The sequence below is a fragment of the Triticum dicoccoides genome, chromosome 1B (assembly GCF_002162155.2).
Source record: "Triticum dicoccoides isolate Atlit2015 ecotype Zavitan chromosome 1B, WEW_v2.0, whole genome shotgun sequence".
In the NCBI taxonomy this organism is placed as follows: Eukaryota; Viridiplantae; Streptophyta; class Magnoliopsida; order Poales; family Poaceae; genus Triticum; species Triticum dicoccoides.
This window is the reverse complement of record NC_041381.1, coordinates 673,203,247-673,211,917: the sequence shown is the minus strand read 5'-3', so window position 1 is coordinate 673,211,917 and position 8,671 is coordinate 673,203,247.

Here is an 8,671-nt window from a genome sequence, read left to right as displayed (position 1 = left end):
ATGATCACATCCGGGACTTCGAACAACCTTCGGTACATCAAAACATATAAACTCATAATGAAACTGTCATCGTAACTTTAAGCGTGCGGACCCTACGGGTTCGAGAACTATGTAGGCATGACCTAGAACTATTTCCGGTCAATAACCAATAGCGGAACCTGGATGCTCATATTGGCTCCCACATATTCTATGAAGATCTTTACCGGTCAGACCGCATAACAACATACGTTGTTCCCTTTGTCATTAGTATGCTACTTGCCCGAGGTTCGATCGTTGGTATCTCAATACCTAGTTCAATCTCGTTACCGGCAAGTCTCTTTACTCGTTCCGTAATACATCATCTCGCAACTAACTCATTAGTTGCAATGCTTGCAAGGCTTAAGTGATGTGCATTACCGACAGGGCCCAGAGATACCTCTCCGACAATCGGAGTGACAAATCCTAATCTCGAAATACACCAACCCAACAAGTACCTTCGGAGACACCTGTAGAGCTCCTTTATAATCACCTAGTTACGTTGTGATGTTTGGTAGCACACAAAGTGTTCCTCCGGTAAACGGGAGTTGCATAATCTCATAGTCATAGGAACATGTATAAGTCATGAAGAAAGCAATAGTAGAAAACTAAACGATCAAGTGCTAAGATAACGGAATGGGTCAAGTCAATCACATCATTCTCCTAATGATGTGATCCCGTTAATCAAATGACAACACATGTCTATGGTCAGGAAATATAACCATCTTTGATCAACGAGCTAGTCAAGTAGAGGCATACTAGTGACACTCTGTTTGTCTATGTATTCACACAAGTATTATGTTTCCGATTAATACAATTCTAGCATGAATAATAAACGTTTATCATGAGATAAGGAAATAAATAATAACTTTATTATTGCCTCTAGGGCATATTTCCTTCAGTCTCCCACTTGCACTAGAGTCAATAATCTAGATTACACAGTAATGATTCTAATACCCATGGAGTCTTGGTGTTGATCATGTTTTGCTCGTGGAAGAGGCTTAGTCAACGGGTCTGCAACATTCAGATCCGTATGTATCTTGCAAATTTCTATGTCTCCCACCTGGACTAGATCCCGGATGGAATTGAAGCGTCTCTTGATGTGCTTGGTTCTCTTGTGAAATCTGGACTCCTTCACTCAGGCAATTGCTCCAGTATTGTCACAAAAGATTTTCATTGGACTCGATGTACTAGGTATGACACCTAGATCGGATATGAACTCCTTCATCTAGAATCCTTCATTTGCTGCTTCCGAAAGCTATGTACTCCGCTTCACACGTAGATCCCGCCACGACGCTTTGTTTAGAACTGCACAAACTGACAACTCCACCGTTCAATGTAAACACGTATCCGGTTTGCGATTTAGAATCGTCCGGATCAGTGTCAAAGCTTGCATCAACGTAACCATTTATGATGAGCTCTTTGTCACCTCCATATACGAGAAACATATCCTTAGTCCTTTTCAGTTATTTTAGTATGTTCTTGACCACTGTCCAGTGATCCACTCCTGGATTATTTTGGTACCTCCCTGCTAGACTTATAGCAAGGCACACATCAGGTCTGATACATAGCATTGCATACATGATAGAGCCTATTGCTTAAGCATAGGGAACATCTTTCATCTTCTCTCTATCTTCTGTAGTGGTCCGTCTTTGAGTCTTACTCAACTTCACACCTTGTAACACAGTCAAGAACCCTTTCTTTGCTTGATCCATTTTGAACTTCTTCAAAACTTTGTCAAGGTATGTGCTTTGTGAAAGTCCAATTAAGCGTCCTGATCTATCTCTATAGATCTTAATGCCCAATATGTAAGCAACTTCACCAAGGTCTTTCATTGAAAAACTCTTATTCAAGTATCCTTTTATGCTATCCAGAAATTCTATATCATTTCCGATCAACAATATTCATCTACATATAGTATCAGAAATGCTACAGAGCTCCCACTCACTTTCTTATAAATACAGGCTTCTCCAAAAGTCTGTATAAAACCAAATGCTTTGATCACACTATCAAAGCGTTTATTCCAACTCCGAGAAGCTTGCACCAGTCCATAAATGGATCGTTGGAGCTTGCATACTTTGTTAGCTCCCTTTGGATCGACAAAACCTTCCGGTTGCATCATATACAACTCTTCTTCTAGAAAACCATTCAGGAATTCAGTTTTTACATCCATCTGCCATATTTCATAATCATAAAATGCCGCAACTGCTAACATGATTCAGACAGACTTAAGCATCGCTACGGGTGAGAAGGTCTCATCATAGTCAACCCCTTGAACTTGTCGAAAACCTTTTGCGACAAGTCGAGCTTTGTAGACAGTAACATTACCTTCAGCATCAGTCCTCTTCTTGAAGATCCATTTATTTTGCGATCATTGGGCAAGTCAACCAATGTCCACACTTTGTTCTCATACATGGATCCCATCTCAGATTTCATGGCCTCAAGCCATTTTTCAGAATCTGGGTTCACCATCGCTTCTTCATAGTTCGTAGGTTCATCATGGTCTAGTAACATGACTTCCAGAATAGGATTACCGTACCACTCTGGTGCGGATTTTATTCTGGTTGATCTACGAGGTTCAGTAATAACTTGATCTGAAGTTCCATGATCATCATCATTAACTTCCTCACTAATTGGTGTAGGTGTCATAGGAACAGATTTCTGTGATGAGCTACTTTCCAATATGGGAGCAGGTACAGTTACCTCATCAAGTTCTACTTTGCTCCCACTCACTTCTTTCGAGAGAATCTCCTTCTCCAGAAAGTTTCCCAACTTTCCTACAAACGTTTTGCCTTTGGATCTGTGATAGAAGGTGTACCCAACGGTCTCCTTTGGGTATCCTATGAAGACACATTTCTCCGATTTGGGTTCGAGCTTATCAGGTTGAAGCTTTTTCACATAAGCATCGCAGCCCCAAACTTTCAGAAACGACAACTTTGGTTTCTTGCTAAACCACAGTTCATAAGGCGTCGTCTCAACGGATTTTGATGGTGCCCTATTTAACGTGAATGCGACCGTCTCTAAAGCATAACCCCAAAATGATAGCGGTAAATCTGTAAGAGACATCATAGATCGCACCATGTCTAGTAAAGTACGATTACGACATTCGGACACACCATTACGATGTGGTGTTCTGGGTGGCGTTAGTTGCGAAACTATTCCGCATTGTTTCAAATGTAGACCAAACTCGTAACTCAAATATTATCCTCCACGATCTGATCGTAGAAACTTTATTTTCTTGTTACGATGATTTTCAACTTCACTCTGAAATTCCTTGAACTTTTCAAATGTTTCAGACTTATGCTTCATTAAGTAGATATAACCATATCTGCTCGAATCATCTGTGAAGGTGAGAAAATAACGATAACCACCATGAGCCTCAACATTCATCGGACCACATACATCTGTATGTATGATCTCCAATAAATCAGTTGCTCTCTCCATAGTACCAGAGAACGGTGTTTTAGTCATCTTGCCCATGAGGCACGGTTCACAAGTACCAAGTGATTCATAATCAAGTGGTTCCAGAAGTCCATCAGTATGGAGTTTCTTCATGCGCTTTACACCGATATGACCTAAACGGCAGTGCCACAAATAAGTTGCACTATCATTATCAACTCTGCATCTTTTGGCTTCAACATTGTGAATATGTGTATCACTACTATCGAGATTCAATAAAAATAGACCACTCTTCAAGGGTGCATGACCATAAAAGATATTACTCATATAAATAGAAAACCATTATTCTCTGATTTAAATGAATAACCGTCTTGCATCAAACAAGATCCAGATATAATGTTCATGCTTAATGCTGGCACTAAATAACAATTATTTAGGTCTAAAACTAATCCCGAAGGTAGATGTAGAGGTAGCATGCCGACCGCGATCACATCGACTATGGAACCATTTCCCACGCACATCGTCACCTCGTCCTTAGCTAATCTTCGCTTAATCCGTAGTCCCTGTTTCGAGTTGCAAATATTAGCAACAGAACCAGTATCAAATACCCAGGTGCTACTGCGAGCATTGGTAAGGTACACATCAATAACATGTATATCACATATACCTTTGTTCACCTTGCCATCCTTCTTATCCGCCAAATACTTGGGGCAGTTCCGCTTCCAATGACCAGTCTGCTTGCAGTAGAAGCACTCAGTTTCAGGCTTAGGTCCAGACTTGGGTTTCTTCTCCTGAGCAGCAACTTGTTTGCTGTTCTTCTTGAAGTTTCCCTTCTTCTTCCCTTTGCCCTTTTTCTTGAAACTAGTGGTCTTGTTAACCATCAACACTTGATGCTCCTTCTTGATTTCTACCTCCGCAGCTTTTAGCATCGCGAAGAGCTTGGGAATAGTCTTTTCCATCCCTTGCATATTATAGTTCATCACAAAGCTCTTGTAGCTTGGTGGCAGTGATTGGAGAATTCTGTCAATGACGCTATCATCCGGAAGATTAACTCCCAGTTGAATCAAGTGATTATTATACCCAGACATTTTGAGTATATGCTCACTAACAGAACTGTTCTCCTCCATCTTGCAGCTATAGAACTTATTGGAGACTTCATATCTCTCAATCCGGGCATTTGCTTGAAATATTAACTTCAACTCCTGGAACATCTCATATGCTCCATGACGTTCAAAACGTCGTTGAAGACCCGGTTCTAAGCCGTAAAGCATGGCACGCTGAACTATAGAGTAGTCATCAGCTTTGCTCTGCCAAACGTTCACAACATCTGGTGTTGCTCCAGCAGCAGGCCTGGCACCCAGCGGTGCTTCCAGGACGTAATTCTTCTGTGCAACAATGAGGATAATCCTCAAGTTACGGACCCAGTCCGTGTAATTGCTACCATCATCTTTCAACTTTGCTTTCTCAAGGAACGCATTAAAATTTAATGGAACAATAGCACGGGCCATCTATCTACAATCAACATAGACAAGCAAGATACTATCAGGTACTAAGTTCATGATAAATTTAAGTTCAATTTAGTCATATTACTTAAGAACTCCCACTTAGATAGACATCCCTCTAATCCTCTAAGTGATTACGTGATCCATATCAACTACACCATGTCCAATCATCACGTGAGATGGAGTAGTTTCAACGGTGAACATCAATATGTTGATCATATCTGCTATACGATTCACGCTCGACCTTTCGGTCTCCGTGTTCCGAGGCCATATCTGTTATATGCTAGGCTCGTCAAGTTTAACTTGAGTATTCCGCGTGTGCAACTGTTTTGCACCCGTTGTATTTGAACGTAGAGCCTATCACACCCAATCATCACGTGGTGTCTCAGCATGAAGAACTTTCGCAATGGTGCATACTCAGGGAGAACACTTCTTCATAATTTAGTGAGAGATCATCTTAAAATGCTACCGTCACTCAAAGCAAGATAAGATGCATAAAGGATAAACATCACATGCAATCAATATAGTGATATGATATGGCCATCATCATCTTGTGCTTGTGATCTCCATCTCCGAAGCACCGTCGTGATCACCATCGTCACCGGTGTGACACCTTGATCTCCATCGTAGCATCGTTGTCGTTACGCCATCTATTGCTTCTACGACTATCGCTACCGCTTAGTGATAAAGTAAAGCAATTACAGGGCATTTGCATTTCATACAATAAAGCGACAACCATATGGCTCCTGCCAGTTGCCGATAACTTCGGTTACAAAACATGATCATCTCATACAATAAAATATAGCATCACGTCTTGACCATATCACATCACAACATGTCCTGCAAAAACAAGTTAGGCGTCCTCTACTTTGTTGTTGCAAGTTTTACGTGGCTGCTACGGGCTTAGCAAGAACCGTTCTTACCTACGCATCAAAACCACAACGATAGTTCGTCAAGTTAGTGATGTTTTAACCTTCGCAAGGACCGGGCGTAGCCACACTCGGTTCAACTAAAGTTGGAGAAACGGACACCCGCTAGTCACCTGTGTGCGAAGCACGGCGGTAAAACCAGTCTCGCGTAAGCGTACGCGTAATGTCGGTCTGGGCCGCTTCATCCAACAATACCGCTGAACCAAAGTATGACATGTTGGTAAGCAGTATGACTTGTATCGCCCACAACTCACTTGTGTTCTACTCGTGCATATAACATCAACGCATAAAACCTAGGCTCAGATGCCACTGTTGGGGAACGTAGTAATTTCAAAAAAATTCCTACGCACACGCAAGATCATGGTGATGCATAGCAACGAGAGGGGAGAGTATTGTCCATGTACCCTCGTAGACCGAAAGCGGAAGCGTTATGACAATGCGGTTGATGTAGTCGTACGTCTTCACGATCCGACCGATCCAAGCACCGAACATATCGCACCTCCGAGTTCAGCACACGTTCAGCTCGATGACGATCCCCGGACTCCGATCCAGCAGGGTGTCGGGGATGAGTTCCGTCAGCACAACGGCATGGTGACGATAATGATGTTCTAGCGACCCAGGGCTTCGCCTAAGCACCGCAACGATATGACCGAGGTGGAATATGGTGGAGGGGGGCACCGCACACAGCTAAGGAATGATCACGAAGATCAACTTGTGTTTCTAGAGGTGACCCCCTCCTTCGTATATAAAGGGGGGAGGAGGAGGGGTCGGCCAAGGGGGTGGTGCGCCCTAGGAGGGGGAAACCTACTCCAAGTAGGTTTGCCCCTCCCTTTCCTAGTCCAAGAAGGAGGGCGAAGGAAGGAGTGGGAGAGGGGAAAGGCAAGGGGGGCGCCGCCCCCCCTTCCTTGTCCTATTCGGACTCAAGGGAAGGGGGTGCGCCTCTTGCCCTGGCCGGCCCCTCTCTTTCTCCACTAGGGCCCAACAAGGCCCATTAGTTCCCGGGGGGTTCTGGTTACCCTTCGGCACTCCGGTTTTATCCGAAATCACCCGGAACACTTCCGGTGTCCGAATATAGTCATCCAATATATCAATCTTTATGTCTCGACCATTTCGAGACTCCTTGTCATGCCCGTGATCACATCCGGGACTCCGAACAACCTTAGGTACATCAAAACATATAAACTCATAATGAGACTATCATCGTAACTTTAAGCGTGCGGACCCTATGGGTTCGAGAAGTATGTAGACATGACCTAAAACTGTTTCCGGTCAATAACCAATAGCGGAACCTGGATGCTCATATTGGCTCCCACATATTTTACGAAGATCTTTACCGGTCGGACCGCATAACAACATACGTTGTTCCCTTTGTCATCGGTATGCTACTTGCCCGAGATTCGATCGTCGGTATCTCAATACCTAGTTCAATCTCATTAGCGACTAGTCTCTTTACTCGTTCCGTAATACATCATCTCACAACTAACTCATTAGTTGCAATGCTTGCAAGGCTTAAGTGATGTGCATTACCGAGAGGGCCCAGAGATACCTCTCCGACAATCGGAGTGACAAATCCTAATCTCGAAATATGCCAACCCAACAAGTACCTTCAGAGACACCTGTAGAGAACCTTTATAATCACCCAGTTATGTTGTGACGTTTGGTAGCACACAAAGTGTTCCTCCGGTAAACGGGAGTTTCATAATCTCATAGTCATAGGAACATGTATAAGTCAAGAAGAAAGCAATAGCAGAAAACTAAACGATCAAGTGCTAAGCTAACGGAATGGGTCAAGTCAATCACATCATTCTCCTAATGATGTGATCCCATTAATCAAATGACAACACATGTCTATGGTCAGGAAACATAACCATCTTTGATCAACGAGCTAGTCAAGTAGAGGCATACTAGTGACACTCTGTTTGTCTATGTACTCACACAAGTATTATGTTTCCGATTAATACAATTCTAGCATCAATAATAAACGTTTATCATGAGATAAGGAAATAAATAATAACTTTATTATTGCCTCTAGGGCATATTTCCTTCAGTCACCAACTACGTGTTATGATCCGGCAACCCCGGAGTGACAATAGTCGGGACCACTCCCGGTGATGACCGTAGTTTGAGGCGTTCATGTATTCACCATGTGTTAATGCTTTGTTCCAGTTCTCTATTAAAAGGAGGCCTTAATATCCCTTAGTTTCCAATAGGACCCTGCTGCCATGGGAGGATAGGACAAAATATGTCATGCAAGTTCTTTCCATAAGCACGTATGACTATTTATGGAATACAAGCCTACATTATATTTATGAACTAGAGCTAGTGCTATATCACCCTAGGTTATAACTGTCTCATGATGAATATCATCCAACGATTCAATGCCTACGAATTTATCATATATTGTTCCTGCTAAGTTACTACTATTGCTACTGCTATCATTACTGCTACAATATCACTGCTATCACTATTACTGTTACCGTTACTACTGCTGCTATCATCAAAACTATCATACTATTGTGCTACTAATCACTTCACTGCAGATAATTAATCTCTAGGTGTGGTTGAATTGACAACTCAGTTGTTAATACCTTCAAATATTCTTTGGCTCCCCTCGTGTCGAATCTATTAATTTGGGTTGAATACTCTACCCTCGAAAACTGTTGTGATCCCCTATACTTGTGGGTTATCACACCTCCGAGGTCAACACACGTTTAGCTTGATGACGTCCCTCAAACTCGTGATCCACAGGAGGGTCAAGGGAGAGTTTCGTCAGCACGACGGTGTGATGACGGTGTTGATGATGTGATCCGCGCATGGCTTCTAAGC